At 44.8% G+C, this 26,723-nt stretch overlaps 1 pseudogene; it reads right to left on the bottom strand.

The window, feature by feature from the left end:
• Positions 1-8,906: 8,906 nt before the first annotated feature.
• Positions 8,907-13,320, bottom strand: LOC136620355 (uncharacterized; annotated as a pseudogene).
• Positions 13,321-26,723: the final 13,403 nt, after the last annotated feature.

Below are 26,723 nucleotides of genomic sequence, written 5' to 3'. Positions count from 1 at the left end.
ATTTAATGAGCCCGTCGCAGATGAACTAGCATCAAAGTCAGCTTCATGTCTACGATTGCTGAAGCTGTTGGCTGAGGCCTACGTCCCGGGGAAACTGCAAGTACGCCAGGTTGGGCTTGTGGAACTTTTTCCTGGCTTATCCAGTCATTGAAGCGGTGAAAGCAAACGTAACTGATTTAATGAGCCCGTCGCAGATGAACTAGCATCGAAGTCTGCTTCATGCCTACGATTGCTGAAGCTGTTGGCTGAGGCCTACGTCCCGGGGAAACTGCAAGTACGCCTGGTTGGGCTTGTGGAACTTTATCCTGGCTGATGCAGTCATTGCAGTGGTTTAAGAAAACGTAACTGATTTAATATGCCCGTCGCAGATGAACTAACTTCGAAGTCCACTTCAGGTCTACGATATCTGAAGCTGTTGGCTGAGGTCTACCTCCCGGGCGAACTGCAACTATGCCAGGTTGGTCTTGTGGAACTTTATCCTGGCTAATGCAGTCATTGGAGTGGTGAAAGAAAACGTAACTGATTTAATGAGCCCGTCGCAGATGAACTAGCATCGAAATCTGCTTCATGCCAACGATTGCTGAAGCTGTTGGCTGAGGCCTACATCCCGGGGGAACTGCAAGTACGCCAGGTTGGGCCTGTAGAACTTTCTCCTGCTTATCCAGTCATTGAAGCGGTGAAAGCAAACGTAACTGATTTAATGAGCCCGTCGCAGATGAACTAGCATCGAAGTCCGCTTCATGCCTACCATTGCTGAAGCTGTTGGCCGATTCCGAGGTCCCGGGGGAACTGCAACTGCGCCAGGCTGGGCCTGTAGAACTTTTTCCTGCTGATCCATTCATTAGAGCGGTGAAAGCAAACGTAACTGATTTAATGAGCCCGTCGCAGATGAACTAGCATCGAAGTCCACTTGATGCCTACGATTGTTGAAGCTGTTGGCCAAGGCCTAGGTCCCGGGTGAACTGCAAGTTCGCCAGGTTGAGCCTGTTGAACTATTTTTCTTCTGGCTTATCCTGTAATTGGAGTGGTGAAAGAAAACGTAGCTGATTTAATGAGCCTGGCGCAGATGAACTAGCAACGAAGTCCGCTTCATGCCTACGATTGCTGAAGCTGTTGGCTGAGGCCTAGGTTCCGGACGAACTGCAACTGTGCCAGGTTAGGCCTGTGGAACTTTTTCCTGGCTTATCCAGTCATTGGAGCGGTGAAGGCAAACCTAACTGATTTTTACTGAGACCTTCGCAGCTGAACTAGCATCGAAGTCCGCTTCCTGCCTACGATTGCTGAAGCTGTTGGCCGATTCCTAGGTCCCGGGGGAACTGCAACTGCACCAGGTTGGGCCTGTGGAACGTTTTTCTGCTAATCCAGTCATTGGAGCAGTGAAAGCAACCATAACTGATTTAATGAGCCCGTCGCAGATAAACTAGCATCGAAGTCTGCTTCATGCCTACGACTGCTGAAGCTGTTGGCCGATTCCTAGGTCCCGGGGGAACTGCAACTGCGCCAGGTTGGGCCTGTGGAACGTTTTCCTGCTAATCTAGTCATTGGAGCTGTGAAAGAAAACGTAACTGATTTAATGAGCCCGTCGCAGATGAACTAGCATGGAAGTCCGCTTCATGCCTTCGATTGCTGAAGCTGTTGGCTGAGGCCTACGTCCCAGGGAAACTGCAAGTACGCCAGGTTGGGCTTGTGGAACTTTATCCTGCTTAATGCAGTCATTGGAGTGGTTTAAGAAAACGTAACTGATTTAATATGCCTGTCGCAGGAAAACTAGAATCGAAGTCCGCTTCATGCCTGCGATTGCTGAAGCTGTTGGCTGAGGCCTACATCCCGGGGGAACTGCAAATACGCCAGTTTGGCCTGTTGAACTTTCTCCTGCTAAACCAGTCATTGGAGCGGTGAAAGCAAACGTAACTGATCTAATGAGCCTGTCGCAGATGAACTAGCATCGAAGTCCGCTTAATGCCTACGAATGCTGAAGCTGTTGGCCGATTCCTAGGTCCCGGGGGAACTGCAACTGCGCCAGGTTGGGCCTGTGGAACGTTTTCCTGCTAATCCAGTCATTGGAGCCGTGAAATAAAACGTAACTGATTTAATAAGCCCGTCGCAGATGAACTAGCATCGAAGTCCGCTTCATGCCTGCGATTGCTGAAGCTGTTGGCTGAGGTCTGAATCCCGGGGGAACTGCAAATACGCCAGGTTGGGCCTGTAGAACTTTCTCCTGCTTATCCAGTCATTGGAGCGGTGAAAGCAAACGTAACTGATTTAATGAGCCTGTCGCAAATGAACTAGCATCGAAGTCTGCTTCATGCCTACGACTGCTGAAGCTGTTGGCCGATTCCTAGGTCCCGGGGGAACTTCAACTGCGCCAGGCTGGGCCTGTGGAACTTTTTCCTGCTAATCCAGTCATTAGAGCGGTGAAAGCAAACGTAACTGATTTAATGAGCCCGTCGCAGATGAACTAGCTTCGAAGTCCACTTCATGCGTAAGATTGTTGAAGCTGTTGGCCAAGGCCTAGGTCCCGGGGGAGCTGCAAGTACGCCAGGCTGGGCCTGTGGAACTTTTTCCTGCTAATCCAGTCATTAGTGCAATGAAAGCAAACGTAGCTGTTTTAATGAGCCCGTCGCAGATGAACTAGCTTCGAAGTCCACTTCATGCGTAAGATTGTTGAAGCTGTTGGCCGATTCCTAGGTCACGGGGGAACTGCAACTGCGCCAGGTTGGGCCTGTGGAACGTTTTCCTGCTAATCCAGTCATTGGAGCGGTGAAAGAAAACGTAACTGATTTAATGAGCCCGTCGCAGATGAACTAGCATCGAAGTCCCCTTCATGCCTACGATTGCTGAAGCTGTTGGCTGAGGCCTACGTCCCGGGGGAACTGCAACTATGCCAGGTTGGGCTTGTTGGACTTTATCCTGGCTAATGCAGTCATTGGAGTGGTTTAAGAATACGTAACTGATTTAATGAGCCCGTCGCAGATGAACTAGCATCGAAGTCCGCTTCGTGCCTGCGATTGCTGAAGGTGTTGGCTGAGGTCTACATTCCGGGGGAACTGCAGATACGCCAGGTTGGGCCTGTAGAACTTTCTCCTGCTTATCCAGTCATTGGAGCGGTGAAAGCAAACGTAACTGATTTAATGAGCCTGTCGCAAATGAACTAGCATCGAAGTCTGCTTCATGCCTACGAATGCTGAAGCTGTTGGCCGATTCCTAGGTTCCGGGGGAACTGCAACTGCGCCAGGCTGGGCCTGTGGAACTTTTTCCTGCTAATCCAGTCATTAGAGCAATGAAAGCAAACGTAACTGATTTAATGAGCCCGTCGCAGATGAACTAGCTTCGAAGTCCGCTTCATGTCTACGATAGCTGAAGCCGTTGGCTGAGGTCTACCTCCCGGGGGAACTGCAACTATGCCAGGTTGGTCTTGTGGAACTTTATCCTGGCTAATGCAGTCATTGGAGTGGTGAAAGAAAACGTAACTGATTTAATGAGCCCGTCGCAGATGAACTAGCATCAAAGTCAGCTTCATGTCTACGATTGCTGAAGCTGTTGGCTGAGGCCTACGTCCCGGGGAAACTGCAAGTACGCCAGGTTGGGCTTGTGGAACTTTTTCCTGGCTTATCCAGTCATTGAAGCGGTGAAAGCAAACGTAACTGATTTAATGAGCCCGTCGCAGATGAACTAGCATCGAAGTCTGCTTCATGCCTACGATTGCTGAAGCTGTTGGCTGAGGCCTACGTCCCGGGGAAACTGCAAGTACGCCTGGTTGGGCTTGTGGAACTTTATCCTGGCTGATGCAGTCATTGCAGTGGTTTAAGAAAACGTAACTGATTTAATATGCCCGTCGCAGATGAACTAACTTCGAAGTCCACTTCAGGTCTACGATATCTGAAGCTGTTGGCTGAGGTCTACCTCCCGGGGGAACTGCAACTATGCCAGGTTGGTCTTGTGGAACTTTATCCTGGCTAATGCAGTCATTGGAGTGGTGAAAGAAAACGTAACTGATTTAATGAGCCCGTCGCAGATAAACTAGCATCAAAGTCAGCTTCATGTCTACGATTGCTGAAGCTGTTGGCTGAGGCCTACATCCCGGGGAAACTGCAAGTACGCCAGGTTGGGCTTGTGGAACTTTTTCCTGGCTTATCCAGTCATTGAAGCGGTGAAAGCAAACGTAACTGATTTAATGAGCCCGTCGCAGATAAACTAGCATCGAAGTCTGCTTCATGCCTACGATTGCTGAAGCTGTTGGCTGAGGTCTACCTCCCGGGGGAACTGCAACTACGCCAGGTTGGGCTTGTGGAACTTTATCCTGGCTAATGCAGTCATTGAAGTGGTGAAAGAAAACGTAAGTGATTTAATGAGCCCGTCGTAGATGAACTAGCATCGAAGTCTGCTTCATGCCTACGATTGCTGAAGCTGTTGGCTGAGGTCCACCTCCCGGGGGAACTGCAACTACGCCAAGTTGGGCTTGTGGAACTTTATCCTGGCTAATGCAGTCATTGGAGCGGTGAAAGAAAACGTAACTGATTTAATGAGCTCGTCGCAGATGAACTAGCATCGAAGTCAGCTTCATGCCTACGATTGCTGAAGCTGTTGGCTGAGACCTAGGTCTCGGGGAAACTGCAAGTACGCCAGGTTGGGCCTGGCGAACTATTTTTCTTCTGGCTAATCCAGTCATTGGAGCGGTGAAAGAAAATGTAATTGATTTATTGAGCCCGGTGCATATTAACTAGCATCGAAGTCTGCTTCATGCGTATGATTGCTGAAGCTGTTGGCTGAGGCCTAGGTCCTGGTTGAACTGCAAGTACGCCAGGTTGGGCCTGTGGAACTTTTTCCTGGCTAATCCAGTCATTGAAGCGGTGAAAGCAAACGTAATTGATTTATTGAGCCCGGCGCAGATGAACTAGTATCGAAGTACGCTTCATGTCCACGATTGCTGAAGCTGTTGGCCGATTCCTAGGTCCCGGGGGAACTGCAACTGCGCCAGGCTGGGCCTGTGGAACGTTTTCCTGCTAATCCAGTCATTGGAGCGTTGAAAGCAAACGTAATTGATTGATTGAGCCCAGCGCATATGAACTAGCAGCGAAGTCCGCTTCATGCCTACGATTGCTGAAGCTGTTGGCTGAGGCCTACATCCCGGGGGAACTGCAAGTACGCCAGGTTTGGCCTGTGGAACTTTTTCCTGGCTACTCCAGTCATTGGAGCGGTGAAAGCAAACGTAATTGATTTATTGAGCCCGGCGCAGATGAACTAGCATCGAAGTCCGCTTCATGTCTACGATTGCTGAAGCTGTTGGCCAAGACCTACGTCCCGGGGGAACTGCAAGTACGCCAGGTTGGGCTTGTGGAACTTTATTCTGGCTAATGCAGTCATTGGAGCGGTGAAAGAAAACGTAACTGAATTAATGAGCCCGTCGACGATGAACTAGCATCGAAGTCCGCTTCATGCCTACGATTGCTGAAGCTGTTGGCCGATTCCTAGGTCCCGGGGAAACTGCAACTGCGCCAGGTTGGGCCTGTGGAACGCTTTCCTGCTAATCCAGTCATCGGAGCGATGAAAGAAAACGTAACTGATTTAATGAGCCTGTCGCAGATGAACTAGCATCGAAGTCCGCTTCATGTCTACGATTGCTGAAGCTGTTGGCCAAGGCCTACATCCGGGGGAACTGCAAGTACGCCAGTTTGGTGTTGGGGAACTTTATCGTGTCTAATACAGTCATTGGAACGGTGAAAGAAAACGTAACTGATTTAATGAGCCCGTCGCAGATGAACTAGCATCGAAGTCCGCTTCATGCCTACCATTGCTGAAGCTGTTGGCTGGGGCCTACGTCCCGGGGGAACTGCAAGTACGCCATGTTGGGCTTGTGGAACTTTATCCTGGCTAATGCAGTCATTGGAGTGGTTTAAGAAAATGTAATTGATTTAATGAACCCGTCGCAGATGAACTAGCATCGAAATCTGCTTCATGCCAACGATTTCTGAAGCTGTTGGCTGAGGCCTACATCCCGGGGGAACTGCAAGTACGCCAGGTTGGGCCTGTAGAACTTTCTCCTGCTAATCCAGTCATTGAAGCGGTGAAAGCAAACGTAACTGATTTAATGAGCCCGTCGCAGATGAACTAGCATCGAAGTCCGCTTCATGCCTACGATTGCTGAAGCTGTTGGCCGATTCCGAGGTCCCGGGGGAACTGCAACTGCGCCAGGCTGGGCCTGTAGAACTTTTTCCTGCTGATCCAGTCATTAGAGCGGTGAAAGCAAACGTAACTGATTTAATGAGCCCGTCGCAGATGAACTAGCATCGAAGTCCACTTGATGCCTACGATTGTTGAAGCTGTTGGCCAAGGCCTAGGTCCCAGGTGAACTGCAAGTTCGCCAGGTTGAGCCTGTTGAACTATTTTTCTTCTGGCTTATCCTGTAATTGGAGTGGTGAAAGAAAACGTAGCTGATTTAATGAGCCTGGCGCAGATGAACTAGCATCGAAGTCCGCTTCATGCCTACAATTGCTGAAGCTGTTGGCTGAGGCCTAGGTTCCGGACGAACTGCAACTGTGCCAGGTTAGGCCTGTGGAACTTTTTCCTGGCTTATCCAGTCATTGGAGCGGTGAAGGCAAACCTAACTGATTTTTACTGAGACCTTCGCAGCTGAACTAGCATCGAAGTCCGCTTCCTGCCTACGATTGCTGAAGCTGTTGGCCGATTCCTAGGTCCCGGGGGAACTGCAACTGCACCAGGTTGGGCCTGTGGAACGTTTTTCTGCTAATCCAGTCATTGGAGCAGTGAAAGCAACCATAACTGATTTAATGAGCCCGTCGCAGATCAACTAGCATCGAAGTCCGCTTCATGTCTACGATTGCTGAAGGTGTTGGCCAAGGCCTAGGTCCCAGGGGAACGGCAAGTACGCCAGGTTGGGCCTGTGGAACTACTTCCTGGCTAATCCAGTCATTGGAGCGGTGAAAGAAAACGTAATTGATTTATTGAGCACGGTGCAGATGAACTAGCATCGAAGTCTGCTTCATGCCAACGATTGCTGAAGCTGTTGGCTGAGGCCTACGTCCCGGGGGAAGTGCAAGTACGCCAGGTTGGGCTTGTGGAACTTTTTCCTGGCTAATCCAGTGATTGCAGCGGTGAAAGCAAACGTAACTGATTTAATGAGCCCGTCGCAGATGAACCAGCATCGAAGTCCACTTCATGCTTACGATTGCTGAAGCTGTTGGCCGTGGCCTACGTCCCGGGGGAGCTACCAGTACGCCAGGTTGGGCCTGTGGAGCTTTTTCCTGGCTAATCCTGTCAATGGAGCGGTGAAAGCAAACGTAACTGATTTAATGAGCCCGGCGCAGATGAACTAGCATCAAAGTTCGCTTCATGCCTACGATTGCTGAAGCTGTTGGCTGAGGCCTAGGTCCCGGGGGAACTGCAACTACGCCAGGTTCGGCTTGTGGAACTTTATCCTGGCTAATGCAGTCATTGGAGCGGTGAAAGAAAACGTAACTGATTTAATGAGCCCATCGCAGATGAACTAGCATCGAAGTCAGCTTCATGGCTATGATTGCTGAAGCTGTTGGCTGAGGCCTACCTCCCGGGGAAACTGCAAGTACGCCAGGTTGGGCCTGTGGAACTATTTTTCTTCTGGCTTATCCAGTCATTGGAGCGGTGAAAGAAAACGTAAGTGATTTACTGAGACCTTCGCAGCTGAACTAGCATCGAAGTCCGCTTCATGTCTACGATTGCTGAAGGTTTGTGCTGAGGCCTATGTCCTCGGCGCAGTGAAAATCTGCCATGTTTGGGCACTTTGATTTCTTCATGGTTCATGTCTTGGGTTGCCTTGGACCCACCTATGCTGTTGGTGCACACAGACTACCCATTGCGGTTATTTACCTGTCTGGCACAAAGACACTGACTGACTTGGGTAGCAGGCAGAGTGCAGATGGCTTTCCCCTTGCAGTATCGATTGAGCTATCCAACATCTAGGCAGAATTTATACTGTGTGAGCACATAGCTTTCCCATAGCTATGTTACTCATGCCCACGTTTGCAGCACTTTATTGGAATGAAGATCGAACGTCAATTTCTCTTTGATTCTCAACTGCATTGTGGGCTGTCGCCCCCCCCCCCCCTTTTACAGAATATCGCTACCTGTCACTGGCAACCCTCTGCAGTTTGTGCCTCCGATTCCTCCTCATGGCAGACGCACTTGGAAATAGACATGAGGTTGGTGTGGCTATGAAGCGAGCGTGTGGCATGAGGGCAGCTGAAGGCTGCGCAGGGACACTTTTGTGAGTGCTGTGGACGCTGGGTCATGCAGGGGGTTGGGCAGCATGTAACCCAGGAGAAGAGGCAGAGGTGTGACCCGCAGGCAGTGATTGTGGTTGGTTGGAGGTAGTGTGGTGCTTAGCTAAGGTGTGCCTTACTAATGAGGGTTTGTCCGAAGTAAAAATTGTTAGGGGGGGTGGGCATACTCTTGTCGCTATTGTGGCTTAATAGTGAGACCTGGGAGCCTGAGATGCAGCCCTGCATGTTGCCCCTCCCCTGCCCTATCCGTTTCTGTGGCGTTTCCATCACTTTCGTAGGTTTTCCAGATTTTCACAAGTGAAAACCTAAGCGGAGCAACGGTCATATACAAAAATGCTCGAGTCGCCCATTGACTTCAATGGGGTTCGTTACTCGAAACGAACTCTCGAGCATTGCAGAGAGTTCAACTCGAGCAACGAGCACCCGAGCATTTTAGTGCTCGCTCATCTCTATTAAAATACTAAACTTAGGAATGTAACTCTCATCATAGGTAAGGTTAAGACTTTGCTTAAAAGAAACATTTAAAACTTCACATTTTCCATAAATTTTACAAATAGAAATCAAATAATGGTATTAAGTGGTGAGGGCCTCTTTGTCACCCCCAGGAGCCAGTATAAACAGGTTACTTGGCTAGCCGACTCGAGAACACGCCACATAGAACTGTCCATGAGAGAAACACCCCTGTTTCACATCTATACCTGCCTTTGTCAGTGACTGCCCCTGTGACTTGTTAATAGTCATGGCGAAGCATAATTTGATAGCAAATTGAAGCCGCTTAAATTCAAAAATGTAGTCTGAAGGGATTATAGGTATCCGTGGAATAAACACTGTTTCACCTTCACCACGGTCTGTGAACACAGTCGCCTCAATAACATTCGGCCGCAGTGTCTTTATTTGCAGCCTTGTTCCATTACAGTTTTGGAGGGTTCAAATTCCGTAACAACATTATGGGTGCTCCAACTTTGAGAGTAAGGCGGTGAGCTGGCATTCCTGGCGGCTCCAGTGTATTAAGAAACTCAACAGGATAGTTGACAGCATCATCACTGTTCAGAACTGAGTCAATCGACTTGTAAACAGTCTCACTTCCACCAAGACGTTCCAACAAACAATGATTTAACTCCGAGGCAGAAGCATTTGTAGGCGTTAACAATGCTCTTTCTCGTAGCCAAGAGGCAGGTTTCTGTCTGAGGTGTTTAATGTCAGGATATACTTCTGCTATGAGACTGTCTACAGAGTCGACAGTAGTACACAGGTTTGGTGGGATCATAAGGATGCTATGGATGTTGTTAATATCTCCATTACTTATTTTTAACAGAAGATGAGCAAATTCGCCAGCATTGATGTCACCCCTCAGATGAACCCTCATATTTGTAGAAAGAGATTTTTCTACTTTTGGCCAAAGGAAGGAACTCTTGAGGCAAGCATTGACCTCATCAGCACAAGTACCTTGGGGTATGACAGGTAAAGTTTGCCTGAAGTCTCCTGAGAACAACACTGTGACTCCTCCCATAAGTTTGTTGCTGTTACGGAGATCTCGAAGAGTGCGGTCAACTGCCTCTATTCCGGCTTTATGCGACATTGTACATTCATCCTACACTATAAGTTTACAGTCTTGGAGTACTGATGCAAGGTCACTCTGCTTCGAAATGCTGCAGACTGGGGCTTCAACTCGATTTAAATTTAATGGCAGATTGAAGGTGGCGTGTGATGTTTTTCCTCCCTGTAGTAGTGTAGCAGCAATGCCTGAGGATGCTACAGCGATTGCAATGTTTTTTGTGCTCCTTACTTTGGCTAACAACAAATTTATCAAGTAGGTTTTTCCAGTTCCTCCTGATGCATCCAAAAAGAAGACTTTGTTTGAATTAGACTCAACACTTTGTAGTACTTCATGGTAGACAATCTTTTGGTCATCAGTAAGGCATGCTTCATGTTTTGTCACTGTGTCTTACAGTATTGCAACATCGTAATTAACCCCTTCCCGTACCGGTATGTCCTGGGAGCCTGATACTTCCCGCAACAGGACGTACCGTTACGTCCTGGGGATAGCGCGAGATCACATAAGATCCCGCGCTATCCCGCAGCGGGAGCCGGCTGTCAGTCACAGCCGGCGTCCAGCTGCAACAGCGGGGGGACATCGGAGATGCGCCCCCCCCTGTTAACCCCTTCCCTGCCGCGATCTAAGTAGATCGTGGCAGGGAAGGAGTTCACAGAGGGAGCGCACTTCCTCTGTGTCTCCAGCCGGCTATCGCGATGTCATCGCGAGAGCCTGGCCTGTCACCATGGCAACAGGACGCCAGACACTGGCATCCTGTATTACCTGTGCCTATAATCGCTGTACAAGCGATAAGGCATGGCAGAGGAGTAGCTCTGCCATGCCTTATAACAGCGATCATAGGCACAGTGCTGCAAGTCCCTCAGAGGGACTCAAATAGTGTAAAAAAAAGAAAAGTGTAAAAAAAATGTAAAAAAAAACCTTTTTTTATGCTTTTCTAATATTAGCATAAAAAAAGGGAAAAAAATTAAACCCCCACATATTGTGTATTGACGCGTCCATAACAACGTGTACAAAAAGATAAACACGCTTTTTATTTTGTACGACAAAAAGCGTAAAAGAAACGCTAAAAAACAGAGGCAAAATGCTAATTTTTAGCATTTTGCCTCCCAAAAAATGCAATAAAAGTGATCAAAAAAGCCGTACATTCCCCAAAATGGTACCAATAAAAACCACAGCTCGTCTCGCAAAAAATAAGCCCTAATAGAGCTCCGTACATAGAAAAATAAAAAAGTTACAGGACTTTGAATGCAGCTATAGAGAAAAAAAAAAGATTTCCAAAAAAAGGGTGTTTTAATACAAAAAAGTGTAAAAACCTAAAAAAATATTTAAATTTTGGTATCGTTGTTACCGTACCGACCTGCAGAAAAAATTTAGTGCATCATTTATGCTACATGATTAACGCTGTAAAAAAAAAAAGAAAAAGAAATCTATGGCAGAATTGATGCGTTTTCTCTCCCTGTTATCATAAAAAAAAAAAAAAAATTACGATATAGTCTATGTACCCAAAAGTGGCACCGATAAAAACTACAGCTCGCCACGCAAAAAACAAGCCCTTATACGGCTGCGTCCACGGAAAAATAAAAAAGTTATGGCTTTTGAAAAATGGAGATGGAAAAATACCAAAAAATCGCTTGGTCCTCAACGCCAAAATAGGCCATGTCATTAAGGGGTTAATTTGCTTCAGACATTCTCGGTTTTTCAAAATGTCATCAGTTCGTATTGATTCTGGTAAGCTATACTCTTGTAAGGTTTGGCCTCCCAAAGACAGAATGATGTCTTCCAGCAAAATCAAGGTCTTGTTATAAATATGCTCTTTATTTTGTGTTTATTTCTTGATTATGTCTCTGCACTTGCCTCAAGATATCCTCAAAGAAATTGTCTTTGTGAGTCTCCCACAAAAGCAATGGCTCAGACACCTGACAAAAGACCACCCTGATGGCAAACAATTCTCTCAACCTAACTGTTGAATCAGACAAAGCTGCTTCTTCCAATGTTTTGTTCCAATGACTGTCATCCTCAGGTAAACCAAGTGACTTACATGCTGACTGGAATGTTAGATGCAGCACAATGTCAGCAGTTTTTTAGATGACTGAAAGATGTGGGGCCCCGAACCTCATGCAGCAGCAGTCGCAAATGGTAACATTCAGAGTTATTTGGATGCACTGTATAAACTCTACCAAGAACTGTGTCTTTTTTCACTCCTGGATATCCGATAACGCATGTTCCTTGTTCTCTTTGAACAAATCTATCTTTTTTCCATAAATAGAATGAAGGAACTTTGTGGTATAGGAGGGTTCTTGCAAAGCCATCAACCTTACACAGTTCAAAAAATCCTATAAGAGTAGTTTTTGAAGGGGTGTTAATTTTGTCTATTGCACTATCTGCAGTGAAATTAGACTCTTTGTCCAGATGAACCGCAAGATGCTTTACAGAAAGGAATATTTCATTGAATGGAAAAGAGAAAATACGCCAAATGGCTTCAGAACTGCTAATATATTGACCTGTCTGGTATATGTTTATTTCATCACATTCATTCTCCACTGCGAACGTTGCCTGAGCACTACCTTTATTCACATATTTGCAAATATATTTAATGGATTTGACAGAATTGCAGTACTCAACATTGATGTGCGCATTAAAGGTGCGGAGAAGAACAGGATTAAAAGGAACTACCCAGCTGTTATCAAGTACCCAAGTCCCTTGAGCCTTCTCAATAGTTACTGTAAACCCACCCTCACTTGGCGATCTTCTTCTGTACTTCGGATACCCATCATCACCAGTCTGGGTCTCACTGGGGAATGGCTTTGGGTACCTCTTGGAGCACTTGCCATCCTTTATGCACTGGGAATGTGTGTTGAAGTTTCCACATGGCCCATGTATCATATTACGCTTAACAATGTTGTACAGAATTGGATCTTCTTTTGGATTTGGTATCTCTGCACAAATTACATTGTCAATCCGGTCTGGTGTGATTGCATTTTCAAGCCATAACAAAATATGAATGTGAGACAGACCACGTTTCTGCCATTCGACAGAATACATGTAACATCTGGGCTTTCCAAAAAGACTCCCTTTGGTTAACAAACTCATGATCTTTTTAACTTTAAGATGGAAAACTCGACTTGTGATGTCATGACGATGCTGCGGTTTCTGCCTGGGCAGTAGAGCTTCTGTAATTTCTGTCCATTTTGGGTTACATGTAAAAGTAATGAATAAGTCTGGACGGCCATAGTGACACACATAGGTCATCGCATCCTGGGTATGTTTGTGCATGTACCGTGGTCCTCCTGTGAATGACGATGGCAAGATAACAGCCTGGCCCAACTGTCTGATGTCTGCATCATTTTTATCAATGGCGTCTTTGAGGTGAATGTAACTTTCTGCTCTCAATGTTTTCTGGTTATTTCGGATGAAATTTAACCTCTCTGTTTCTATTTTTGCATACATGTCCACCAAAAACTGGCTAAGCAAAGATCTACAGTGGAATATGTGATTTTGTTAATTTTGTCTTATTAGATGATACGTATAAAAATTCAAAGCTGAGATTGTTTTGTTACGTGGCTGTTTCGTGGTAGGATGTACCTGAGGCAGAGATATGGAATAGCCGTCTTCTCCATAGCAAAACATAATTGGGTACTGTAAAGCATCATATGATCGATGAATTTCGCTGATTCCATGAAGTTTGCTGTCTGTATTTTTCCAAATGCTTGGCCTACTATGACGACTGCAACTTCATTGACTGTAGGTTTGTTAAACAGCCCTTATGAGCATTTACAGGATTTCTTTCAGCATGAATGATTATTTGAAACTGGTCCTTGTCATCACTGGGTAGACTTTCCACTGCAGATTTAAAGTCTTTAATGTACGGGTTGCAGTCATGAAGCATTCTTTGAAGCTGTCGAATCAAATTAGGATTGACAAGAGATGCATTTTTACAACTTATATTAATTTGTTCTTCTTCATCACCGACAAAATAAATTTGTAAAAATGTATGCTGATGTTCAGGAGATGCCAATAAACTACCTATTAAGTAGTAAACCTGTCTTTGAACTTTGAAGGTAGGCAAAAAATTTCCTTCCACAACCTTCTTAGCTCCAAAAGAAGTCTGTTACGTGTGCTGCTGGGATCTGTTGTACTATGTACTCCTAGCAGCACAGTTACAGGTGGTTGAGGGTTAATTGAGCTGGCTGGGTGTGGTACTTCCTGCTAGCCAATCTCCTGGGTCTGTGCTCACATATAAACCCAGCTTCTAGTCAGTCTGGCTGGGTCCCCAGGGTGAGCAGTCATGTTACTTCTGTGGTCTGGAACTTGTATCAGTCATGTTCAGCTTGTTTCCACTCTGATCTGTGTTTGTAAGTAGGTATGTGTCTCTCTGCTTCCAGTGAGTCAGTTGGTGGATCCCTGACACAGCCCCCTATGTCAGCTCTGTGGCTGACTGTCTATTCCCCCTGGTATGAGAACACATAGGCTGGGGTCACACAGGGCGGATTTGCCGCGGTTTTTCCGTGGATTGCCGTTGCATATCCGCACTGCGGCAAAACTGCTGCGTTTGCAGTGCGATGCAGCACAAATGAGATTTGCCAAAAAGCTGTTCTCACAGGACGGATGTTTTCCGCACAGCGGCAGTGCGGAAATGCAACTGCGTCGCGGTTTTAAAAGATGCAGCATGTTCATTCTTTGGTTGTTTCCGCAGCGATTTTTTTGGCCATAGACCTCTATGGACACAGCCAAAACCGCACCAAATACGCGACAAATACGCAACAAAAGTAAAAAAGCGGAGCTGAAAAAAACGCTTGCGGATTTTTCCGCACGAAAATCCGCAAGCCCAAATTAACCTTTGAAGCGGTTTTGCCGCAGAAGCAGTTCTTCTGCGTCAAAACCGCAACGGAAAAACCGCAGCAAAACCGCAACAAATCTGCCCTGTGTGACCCTAGCCATAGACTTGCTGGAGTTCCATCTGTGTGCATGTGAGCTCTGGGTGGAGGCTGTCTGGGTTTCTATATGTTGCAGCTGGCTGTGTCCAGTGCTCTGTTCTGTCCTTTTGCAAGCTTTGCTGAGTGATCTCTGTCTTGCTGGTTCATGTCCGTTTGTATGTTTGTTTTGTGTCAGTTTGCTGTATGACCTGCTATATGTGTCCTGTCTTGTTGCAGCTTTCTGTGTGAACTCTGTCCTGTTCTGCTGGACTCCTGGTTAGCGTAGGGACTAGCGGTATAACCAGGAGCCGTGAAGTGGCCCGCTAGCTTCCATGTTTTGTACAAAATGTCAACCAATATCTGGTATTTATATTCAGCTTATCTGTTACCAGTGGTGGAATTGTGGCTGCTGTATCCTGTGTATTCTGGCTCTGTGTCCTGTTGTTCTGTCTTTGTCATGTGGCATGTGTATGTCTCCTGTTCTGGGGTGTGGCTCCTAGTGGATCAGTTAGGGCCCAGTTCCGAAGACCGCCCTTTATTGGGGTGAATCCCCCGCTTAGGTAGGTCCATGCCATCCTCCTGTGAAGAACAGGGTCAGTTGCCTGAAACCTGTGTGAATCCCGTGTGACCCTGGTGCTACCTGTGTGCGTCCATCCCATCCATTCTATCCCCATTTGGGTACAATTGTGTGAGCTCCCAGTCTTAGGTTGCCCACACGATCGTAACAAAGCCATTTGGAATGCACTGTTGTATTTTTGGATTGAATTCAAAAAGTGTTCACTTTCAGGATGTTCCCCCTATGAAAAGAGAATTAAGAAGTATGGGTAGGTCTGTAAATGGAGGAAGTTGAACTTTACCACTACAACAGCACATTCCAGGAGTCTCATTTTTCCACTTTAGAGCTTCACAGAAAACAGTTTCCATACCTCCTATAGTGACAGATTGATCACTTTCATATAAAATATCAGGATCATATGTAAATCCAGAATTTTCCTTTTTACTCCAAACTTGCTTTTTACGCTGAAGTCCTTTTTCATTGTGTGGATCGTATCTGGAAACAGCGGCTCGATTAACATGTGGATGAGTCTGGACATATTTTGCTGCAGCATCTTGATGAACTTTAGGATTTGACCCAGTGTACTTTTTAACACAGGCTCTATTTACCTAAGGGTATTGTTGACTAGTTACTGCCTTCATGTTTACATCAGGGTGTTGGGTGTATTTAGCAACAGCCTTCATGTTTACATCAGGGTGTGGCTGCGTGTATTTAGCAATTGCCTTCCTGTGTACATCAGGGTGTTGGGTGTATTTAGCAACTGCTTTCATGTTTACATCAGGGTGTTGTTGGGTGTATTTAGCAACTGCCTTCCTGTTTACATCAGGGTGTTGTTGGGTGTATTTAGCAACTGCCTTCACATGTACATCAGGGTGTTGTTGGGTGTATTTAGCAACTGCCTTCCTGTTTACATCAGGGTGTTGGGTGTATTTAGCAACTGCCTTCACATGTACATCAGGGTGGTGTTGGGTGTATTTAGCTGCTGTGTCTCTATGAGCTTGTGAATTTTTTTCAGTGTACTTTGCTACAGATTTGCGATGGACTTCTGGGTGAGTTTTTGCATATTTTGATGCAGCGTCTCGTTGCTGTTTTCTCCTGGCAGCATCTGAAAATTTCCCTTTGTACCTTCGACGTTTTGGTTTAAGGGACCTGTCTTCATCTGAACTGTTTTGTTGACTTGTTCTCATGTTTACCCCATATTTTTGTGTCTTAGCAGGTGTTGCCACACTTAGTGTGTGTTCTTTGACAGTTTGAGGTAAGGCTACAACTTCTTCATAAACGTCAAAGTGACCATTGCTAAAATCCTCACCGCTGAATCGAAGTCTTTTGACAGGCCTCCCTTGTTGACCAAAAGCATGACACAGTTTGTTTTATTGTAATAAACTTCAAAGTAAAAAAGGAAATATTTCTCCTGCTGCCACCAACTCGCAAGCACAACCATAGGTAGTGGGTTTTAACATTTCTTCCCTGTAGTCTTTTTCTGTTAAATATTTACTACCTCTCCCATCATCCGTCCAGACTTTTAACCTCTGCCAACAGCACAGTACATGGTTGACAATAAGACAGCGGATGGAGTTGCTTCTAGTCAGATTTCCATAAAGTAAATAAGATAAAGAGTGGAAAAGACAGGAACCATCCGGAGGAATATTTACCACTTTGTGTGGGGTAGCGTGTCCATCAACAATAATGAATTCAAGAGACATTTTGTTTACAAATAAATTCAGATAAGATAGATTTAATAGTTTAGTGGGAAATAAATTACATTTTTTTCAAGATTCACAATTTTATTGTAAATTATCACGGATGGGCAATGAATTTCTCAAAAATGCCTGCCTATTACCTGAAGTTAAAGGCCTAAAAGTAGTGCGTGTGCCAAAAAGAACTTTCCTAGGCTTTATACATTTTTGAAAATAAACCCTCTCTCTCATAAATTGTATTTCTTGCTTAATTTCAGTGCATAGGCAGATAGAAGAGATATTTTTTCATTACATACAGGCCAGTTAGATTCCTCTCAGTGTATAGGCAGATAGAAGAGATTTTCCTCAGACTGTATATGAAAATGCCACTACACAGAATGTCCACCCCTCAAACGCTGCTCATTACACACGTCAGTTAGATTTTTCACAGTGTATAGGCAGATAGGAGAGAGATTTATCTCAGACTGTATGTAAAAATGTCACCCCACAAAATGTCCACCTCACACACTCTCCTCATTTTTACCCTGAAAGGTAACACCCCTTTTAATTCAAATTTTCTACCCACACTGAAGGTTGCAGCCCCTTGCTATACTTCAAGGCATACTCCATCCCAGCAGTCCATGTCCACTTCCTTTTGTACTTTACAGCCATTCAATACATAAGACAGTCAGTTTTATTCCTGTCAGTATATACTCATATTTCTAAATACGTTTTGCTTTGATAACTGTCTCATATATTGCGGGGGTACAGATATGTTATTAGTTACATAACATAGGAATGGTCATGCCAAGTTTGTGCAGTACAGATGTGTGTTATTAGTTACATTACATAGGGTGTCATTTACTTTTATGCATAGGATTAAATAATCAAGTTGAAACTCTTTAAATTCCCAATATTATAGTAAGAAAGAAAAGTCATGGCAAATTTCACATTTGTGCGCTAAAAATTTGGGTAATTATTTGTTGCATCGGGAAGTGAGAGAATTAGATTACGTATGTAAATTTGGACGCTAATTCTTTTGCGCTTAGAATTGAATAATCGAGTTGGGACCCATTAGCTTTTCCTATTTATGACATATTCAATGCTCGTGCCAAATTTCAAGTTTCTATGACATCGGTAAGTGAGAAAATTAGATTACGTACGTACAATTTGGACGTTAATTCTTTTGCACTTGGAATTGAATAATCGAATTGGGACCCATTAGCTTTTCCTACTTATGACATAATCAATGCTCGTGCCAAATTTCAAGTGAGAGAATTAGATTACGTACATAAAATTTGGATGCTAATTCTTTTGCGCTAGAAATGAAAAATCGTGTTGGGACCCATTAACTTTTCCTATTAATGACATAGTCAATGTTTGTGCCAAATTTCAAGTTTCTATGACATAGGGAAGTGAGAGAATTAGATTCCATACATAAAATTTGGACGCCAATTCTTTTGCGCTAGAATTGAATAATCGAGTTGGGACCCATTAACTTTTCCTATTTATGACATAGTCAATGCGCGTGCCAAATTTCAAGTTTCTACGCAATGGGGAAGTTGGAGTATTACTAGTGAGGGCTTTCGTATATATATGTATATGTGTGTGTATATATATATATATATATATATATATGTATATGTGTGTGTGTATATATATATATATATATATATATATATATATATATATATATATATATATATATATATATATATATATATATATATATATGTGTACATACATACATACATACATACATACATACATACATACATACTAGCTGATATACCCAGTTTCGCCCGAGTTAATTTGATACTGGTGTTTATCTGGTGTTCACACGGAAAATCTTATGAAGTCGTGGTTACTTTAGAGATACCGAGGAAAAAAAGAAAAAGAAAACCATTTTGCATGGTTCTTTGCGCTTAGAATTGAATAATCGAGTTGGGACCCCTTTACTTTTCCTATTTATTACATAATCAATGCCCGTGCCAAGTTTAAAATTTCTGTGACATCAGGAAGTGAGAGAAGTAGATTCTGCACATAAAATTTGTACGCTAATTCTATTGCGCTTAGAATTGAATAATCGAGTTGGGACCTAATAACGTTTCCTATTTATGACATAATCAATGCTTGTGCCAAATTTCAAGTTTCTATGACACTGGGAAGTGAGAGAATTAGATTCCGTACATAAAATTTGGACGCCAACTTCTTAGTGCTAGAATTGAATAATCGAGTTGGGACCCATTAGCTTTTGCTATTTTGGACATAATCTATGCTCGTGCCAAATTTCATGTTTCCACACCATGGGGAAGTTGGAGTATTACTGGTGAGTGAGTGAGTGAGTCAGTGCTTTCAGCTTTATATATAGATAGTCTAACAAGGTGAGAGATGTGGCCTGGAATGGAAGGTATATGTCCAATTTTACTCCAGGCCAGATCTTACACCTAAACCAGCATGCTATGTAAAGAGACAGGTGGCAGTGAGGGGGAGGTGTGTGTGTCTAGGAGAACCAGACTTCAGTTTAATCTTGACTTCTCCTCTGCGCAGAGAGACGCTGTGGACAAGGAGCTACGTTGTTCCGGCAGGCCCCTTGGGGAATGCCTACCCTAGGACTGGGGTCTGGGGACACTAAGACTTAAGGACCAGCTGCGCTCTGGACAACCACAGGTCTGTGAAAACCAACGGACCTATTACTGTTTCCCTCAGCTGTGGACTTACTTGCTCCTCCTGTGGAGGGTTAAATTGAAAAAGGACTTTTTTGCGAACTTTATTATTTCTCTGGAGACCCAGTCGTTTATGTTCTGCTAAAGCTTGTATGAATAAACTAACCAAGAAGTAAAAGTGACCATCTGGTGTACTCTTTAACCCCCGTGTTGCTACAATAAATAACTGGAGTCCTGGATGTATTACAATAGCTCATTGTTTACTAGATACCCCAGAAATATCCCTCCTTGTATACTAAGTGGGGGTAGTTATATTAGTGATCAGTCCTGGATGTTACACATCCCTTGTACGCTAGATACCCCCCCCTTGTATCATAATTGGAGGCAATAATATTAGCGATCAGTCCTGGATGCTATACATAAGCTCCTTGCACAGTAGATATCCCACAGATATTATACAAGGAGGGATAATTAGGGCATTCATATTAGCAATCAGTCCTGGATGTCATACATCTGTCTCGCTGGGGATGTTGGGAGATGTAGTTTTGTCATCATGTAAAGCAGAGAGATAACAAGAAGCTCTGGTAAGAGTCTCCTCACATCATGGCTGCTGGTCCCCCATTGCTCAGCCTGCTGTAGTCTGGCAGCCCCACACTGGGTGTTATACAAGAGGCAAATCCGTCCTTCTGACCGCAGGCTTCACCTTTACAGCTTCTTCCTTACTAGAAATCAAATTGTTAGACGTCTTAAAGGGACGCTGCCAGCAGCCCCAAGTTGTGTTTTGCATGTGTCGGGAGCGCGGGGCTATGGTATTGCTTACTAGCCCCTTGTCCCCACTATACGGGAGCGCTCTGTGTGCAGCTTTGTGTCCACTGTGCGGTCCGTGCGCTGACAGGGAACGAGGACCAGGTAAGTATAAAAGACACCTACCTGCAATGCTCAGTGACAGGTGCGCCTTAACAGCTTGCGGTTGCTGGTCCCCGTGCCAGTCATATCACCGAGAACCACATCAACATTAGGGCGCCCACCCACGGCGATTTTTTTTTTTTCTTTGCGTTTTGCGTTTTTTCTCAAGAGCAATTAGAATTGAATGTACTCCTGTCCACTGGCGTTTTTTTTTTGCGTTGCGTTTTTTAACATAGGAACTGTCAGTTGCATATGTGTCCTTATTTTTCTCCTAATGCACCCATGAAAGTCAATGGAAATTAATGGAAAAGCCGCGAAAACGCGCCAAAAACGCGACGAAAAGGCTGCGTTTTTCACGCACGAAAATCGCAAACGCCAGTGGGTGGGCGCCCTTATGGTTACCTTCAAAGGGCCATGTATATTCACACCAGGGTATTCGGACCCTGTATTAAATGCATGCTTGATATTACATGTGTAATACAGACAGTAAAACCCCTTTGATTTACATTAGGGTACTCACATATCCGACTTCATGTGTGTTATTTATATAAACACTAGCTTACCCTTCGCGCATTGCTGCGAAGACAGACAGACATTTGTATAATACCCAATCACAGCGCAGCTTTCATGTTACCTCAGCAGTATAAGGAATAGCAACCAATCACAGTGCAGCTTTTATTCTGCCTCAGCAATATAAGAAAAAACAACCAATCACTGCACAGCTTTCATGTAAACTCAGTAGTATAAGAAGTAGCAACCAATCACAGCACAGCTTTCATGTTACCTCAGCAGTATAATAAATAACAACCAATCATAGTGCAGCTTTCATGTTACCACAGCGGTCTAAGAAATAGCAACCAGTCACAGTGCAGCTTTTATTTTATCTCAGCCGTATAAGAATTAACAACCAATCACAGCGCAGCTTTCATGTTACCTCAGCAGTATAAGAAATAGCAACCAATCACAACGCAGCTTTCCGGTTACCTCAGCAGTATAAGAAATAACCAATCACAGCGCAGCCTTTCTGTTACCTCAGTATGAAGACCAAAGTATGCAAAATTAGGGTAGCGCTCCGGATTTACAGGTATGGCACCGTGTATATTACACTTCACAATATAAGGATTAGCACTCACCCGGTGTTCAATGGAGATCACTCCTGGATGATCTCCACTGACACCCCATATCCGGATAGTTCTTCAATAAATATCGGTCGTCCCCTTATATCCTGCTGGGCTAGACAGCAAGAGAGCCGCTTTGTCCTCCTGCCCTCAATAGGAGAGCCGCTTTGTCCTCCGGCCCTCAATAGAGCCGCTTTGCAATATAGTGTAGAAAAAAACCCGGATCCGCGCTCAGGAACATACACTCCGATGTCGCTAATATAACTATTATAAGTTTATTCCGTACAACGCGTTTCGTCCTAGTAATACGACTTTGTCAAGTACATAACAAACCTGTTAAAATCACTCTATTTATAGTTTAAATCATTGATTACCTTATCCCTGTATTGTCCGCGCCGTCCTGTGCCTCCTCCAGCGTCCTGCGGGGTCCCGCCCCGTGTATGCGTGCCTGAGTATGCATGATCACGTGGTGCGCTGACGTCACCTGCTCGGGCGCTGCTCCTTGTGTGGGAGAAAGTGAAGACGGCCCGGACTACAGATCTTGTAATACAAAATTGTAATAAAAACATTAGTATTGGTGTTCTAGCCTACACCAATATCTTATTTATGTAATAACCTTATTTGTATCATTTTTATAAAATAATGAATGTATCCATAAATTAATAAATTGATTGATATTTACAGAATTCACATATATATAAAAATATATTTTTTTACTCATATAAAATATCTATAAATGTACTGGTAATATTTTCCTTCTTAATTAGAGATGAACGAGCACCAAAATGCTCGGGTGCTCGTTACTCGGGACGAAATTTTCGCGATGCTCGAGGGTTCGTTTCGAGTAACGAACCCCATTGAAGTCAATGGGCGACCCGAGCATTTTTGTATATCGCCGATGCTCGCTAAGGTTTCCATTTGTGAAAATCGGGGCAATTCAAGAAAGTGATGGGAACGACACAGCAACGGATAGGGCAGGCGAGGGGCTACATGTTGGGCTGCATCTCAAGTTCCCAGGTCCCACTATTAAGCCACAATAGCGGCAAGAGTGCCCCCCCCCCCCGCACTGTCAGCATAAAGATCGTTTTTCTCTGCCGCAGCAGTAACAGCTGTGGCAGAGAAGAACAATGTTAGCCCATTGAATTCAATGGAGCCAGCAATACAGCCGACTCCATTGAATTCAATGGGCTAACATCGTTCTTCTCTGCCACAGCTGTTACAGCTGTGGCAGAGAAGAATGATTTCTCTTCTATATGTTCTCAATGGGGTCGGCGCTGCTGCCGCCGGCCCCATTGAGCGCATATTGAGAAGAGAACAGGAATCGCAGATCGCAGATAGGTGCGATCTGCGATTTCTGTTCTATAATTTATCGGACGAGCGCATAAAAAGCGCTCATATGACCGATAAAAATTCGCAGGCCGCTTGCGCAAATCGCGCGAAAAACGCCCATCTGACTAAGCCCTTAGTCAGACGGGCGTTTTTTCGCGCAATTTGCGGATCGCATGACGGATGCGCATCCGCAAATCGCGTGACCGGTGCCCGAAAATCACCCGAAAATCGGGCGGAGCTGTCCAGCGCATTGCATTCAATGGAGCCGGCAATACAGCCCGCTCCATTGAAAGCAATGCGCTGCGGGCGAGTGTGGGATGAATTGTCGGGAAGGGCTTAAATATATAAGCCCTTCCCTGCAATTCATCCAGAAAAGTGTTAAACTAAAAAATATATATATACTGACCTGCTACCGGCAGCCGGAGTTCCGTGCGGCCGTCCTGCAGTGGGTGTGAAGGGGGTGTGAGTCAGACCTGCCCCCTGATTGGCTCAGCGCTTAATACAAAGTCGTATTACTAGGACGAAACGCGTTGTACGGAATAAACTTATAATAGTTATATTAGCGAAATCGGAGTGTATGTTCCTGAGCGCGGATCCAGGTTTTTTTCTACACTATGTTACCTCAGTATAATATATAACAACCAATCATATCACAGCTTTAATGTTACCTCAGCAGTATAAGGAGTAGCAACCAATCACAGCAAAGCATTTAATGTTACCTCAGTGGTATAAGAAATAGCAACCAATCACAGTGCAGCTTTCATGTGACCTGAACAGTATAATATATAGCAACCAATCACAGTGCAGCTTTTATGTTACCTCAGCAGTATAAGAAATAGCAACCAATCACAGTGCAACTTTCGTGTTACCTCAGCAGTATAAGAAATAGCAACCAATCACAGCGCAGCTTTCATGTTACCTCAGCAGTATAAGAAATAGCAACCAATCACAGCGCAGCTTTCATGTTACCTCAGCAGTATAAGAAATAGTAACCAATCACAGCGCAGCTTTCATGTTACCTGAGCGGTATAATATATAACAACCAATCACAGCACACCTTTCATGTTACCTCAGTGGTATAAGAAATAGCAACCAATCACAGCGCAGCTTTCGTGTTACCTCAGCAGTATAAGAAATAGCAACCAATCACAGCGCAGCTTTCATGTTACCTCAGCAGTATAATATATAACAACCAATCACAGCGCAGCTTTCATGTTACCTCAGCGGTATAATATATAGCAACCAATCACAGTGCAGCTTTCATTTTACCTCAGCATTCTTAATATCCAGCAATTGTCTTGCGAAACGTTCGGCGGATGCATCATATTGTAGTTGAACACTCATCCCGTTGCTCGTAATGCCTTTTGGTTTTGTGCGTGAGATGGAAATCAAACGATCTTTGTCTGGGGGGCATAACTGTCGACGACGCTCGCACGCGCTGCACCTATCGTAGGATAGATGTACTATGCCAGTAATCTTCCCAGGAGTGTACTCAACAACTTCCCAAAGTCTCATGGCGATTGGATGAATGGTGTAGTAATGCATAAAGGACAGTCAGACATTCATTTTTATATATATAGATGAAATTAACTGCAGCCTGTCCAGTTCTGTATTGTGGCCCAAATGTCCCAATACTTGCGGATTTACTGCATATTTACACAAGGATGTAGATGAAATCTCCGGACCTTCTAGCATTTTATTGCGCATGTAAATATACACAGTGTCAGGGCTTAAACAGATCGGCGCACGCGCTAATACGCTCGCCACTATTGTACGCAAGTTAGAAAACAAATGAAGGAACCTAAATCCTGCGGTCCTGCCCTATTTTTCTTGCACATAAGCAAATTACAGTAATCCGTCGTCTATTGCGGGGGTTCCAGAGAGCCCCGCAATAAATGAAAAATCTGTGAAGTAGCAACGGACAGACAATTAGTGAGCCAATCAGCTCCTAGGATACAGAACACATTCCATCAGTCAATAGTGTGCTGTGTACAATCTCGCATTGGCAAGCTCTGGTGGTGGACTTTATTTCCTGTATGTACCTCAAAGTTCCGCGATATAGCGAAAAACGTAGCGAAAACAGAATTATTTATGGTCTATCTAAACCCCCATTCAATGAAGCCGGAATCATTGAACCGCGATATAGCGAGGGATAACTTGTAATACTGTTTTTAATATGACTACTAGTGTGGGTGGCTGTTTTTAATTTAACTGTGTTGTAAGTGGGACTTGGGATTGGTGACTTTGGACTCAGGGACTTTGGAAAAGTCACTTCTATTTAATTAGGCTGGGCTCACACGGTGCGGAATTTCCGTGCAGACTATCCACACAGAAATTCCACAAGCAATCTTAAGTCCGAGCTTAACCAGGAAAGTGGCCAAGATTTGCAAAAATCTTGTCCACATGCTGCAGAGAAGCAGATGCAGGCAAGCTGCACTGAAACTGACATGCCACGTGGAATTCATAGGCGCAGCATGTCAATTGTATCACCGTTTATGCGGTGGCCTCTCTATGGTGAGAGATGGCCGCAGTGCAGTACAGTCGGCGAAGCCACTGCAAAATCCATGCAATTTGGCGTGGGTTTTGAGATTGCATTTCTGCCGTGGAAATCTCGCAGTATATTTGTGCGGACCTGCTGCGGTTATGCTGCAGGATTTCTGTCCCATTTGACCGCAGGCTTACCATTTATCTAAATGAAATTTTTGCATATATAAGGCCACCTGCACACGGACGTCTCTTATTACACGTGGAATCCCACAGCGGAATACAACCCTTTGCCTGACCGGTGACCCCTGTGTATATGTCTGCAGTCTTCTAACATGTGCTGTGGCTGTGCCGGATGATGATTGTGTAATGGCCGCGGGTTGGATGACTTCCATTGACTTCACTGAAAGCCGTCCATGCGGAATTCAAGCAGAATTGCAGCATGTTGCGATTTCTCCTCTGCGAGTGGAAAATCACAATCGATTTCAACTCGTGTAGAGAAAATCCCTTTTTGCAATAGCATGCTATGGGTGGTATTGTATGCTATTTGCATGCTATGTAGAAGATATTTGCTGCGGAATCCAGAGGCTGATGCCAGCTTCGGATTTTGCAATGCAAATCCACCCATGTGCAGCCGGACTTAAGCCCCATTTACACTGATTGAGCAACTTTTGAGAGATCTTTGAACGACAGCTTGAGTGACAGTTTTGAGTGATCATCTGTGCATACTTTGTTATAGCTAATTAGCTACTATATGATATGCAAGCACAGTGGGACACAGCTGCCGCCCCTAATAGCACAGTACAACTGCTTTGCATATGCAACAGCTGTAGTGTTCTCTGTGCTTACAGCCCATGCCTCGCTGTGAATTCACAGCAGGACACAGGCACAGAGAATCTTCACAGTGCAGCAGGCTGATAACAACTAGCTCCACTGATTTCAGCTGATCGCTCATTTCTAGCAAGCTAGAATTCAGTGATTAGCGACTCATGCACTGAAACGGCACGATGTCCCTGCATTTAGACAAAATGAGAATCGCTCATAAGACGGCTTGGAGCGATTTTTGAGTGATTCTCGTTGTGTCATCTAATCTATCTGTATGATCCCCATTTAGAATTTGCCCCATGATTGACAATGCTGTCCAATGTACATCTTGTGCCACGTATGCAGTCCTTGACCAGCCAGTAACTTTAAGTTCTACTGTAGGATGGGCTACATCTCAATGGGGAGGGTGCAGCTGTGTT

This window comes from Eleutherodactylus coqui, chromosome 1, assembly GCF_035609145.1.
Source record: "Eleutherodactylus coqui strain aEleCoq1 chromosome 1, aEleCoq1.hap1, whole genome shotgun sequence".
In the NCBI taxonomy this organism is placed as follows: domain Eukaryota; kingdom Metazoa; phylum Chordata; class Amphibia; order Anura; family Eleutherodactylidae; genus Eleutherodactylus; species Eleutherodactylus coqui.
The sequence above is the reverse complement of the archived record's forward strand: the minus strand, read 5'-3'. Positions and strand labels throughout refer to the sequence as shown.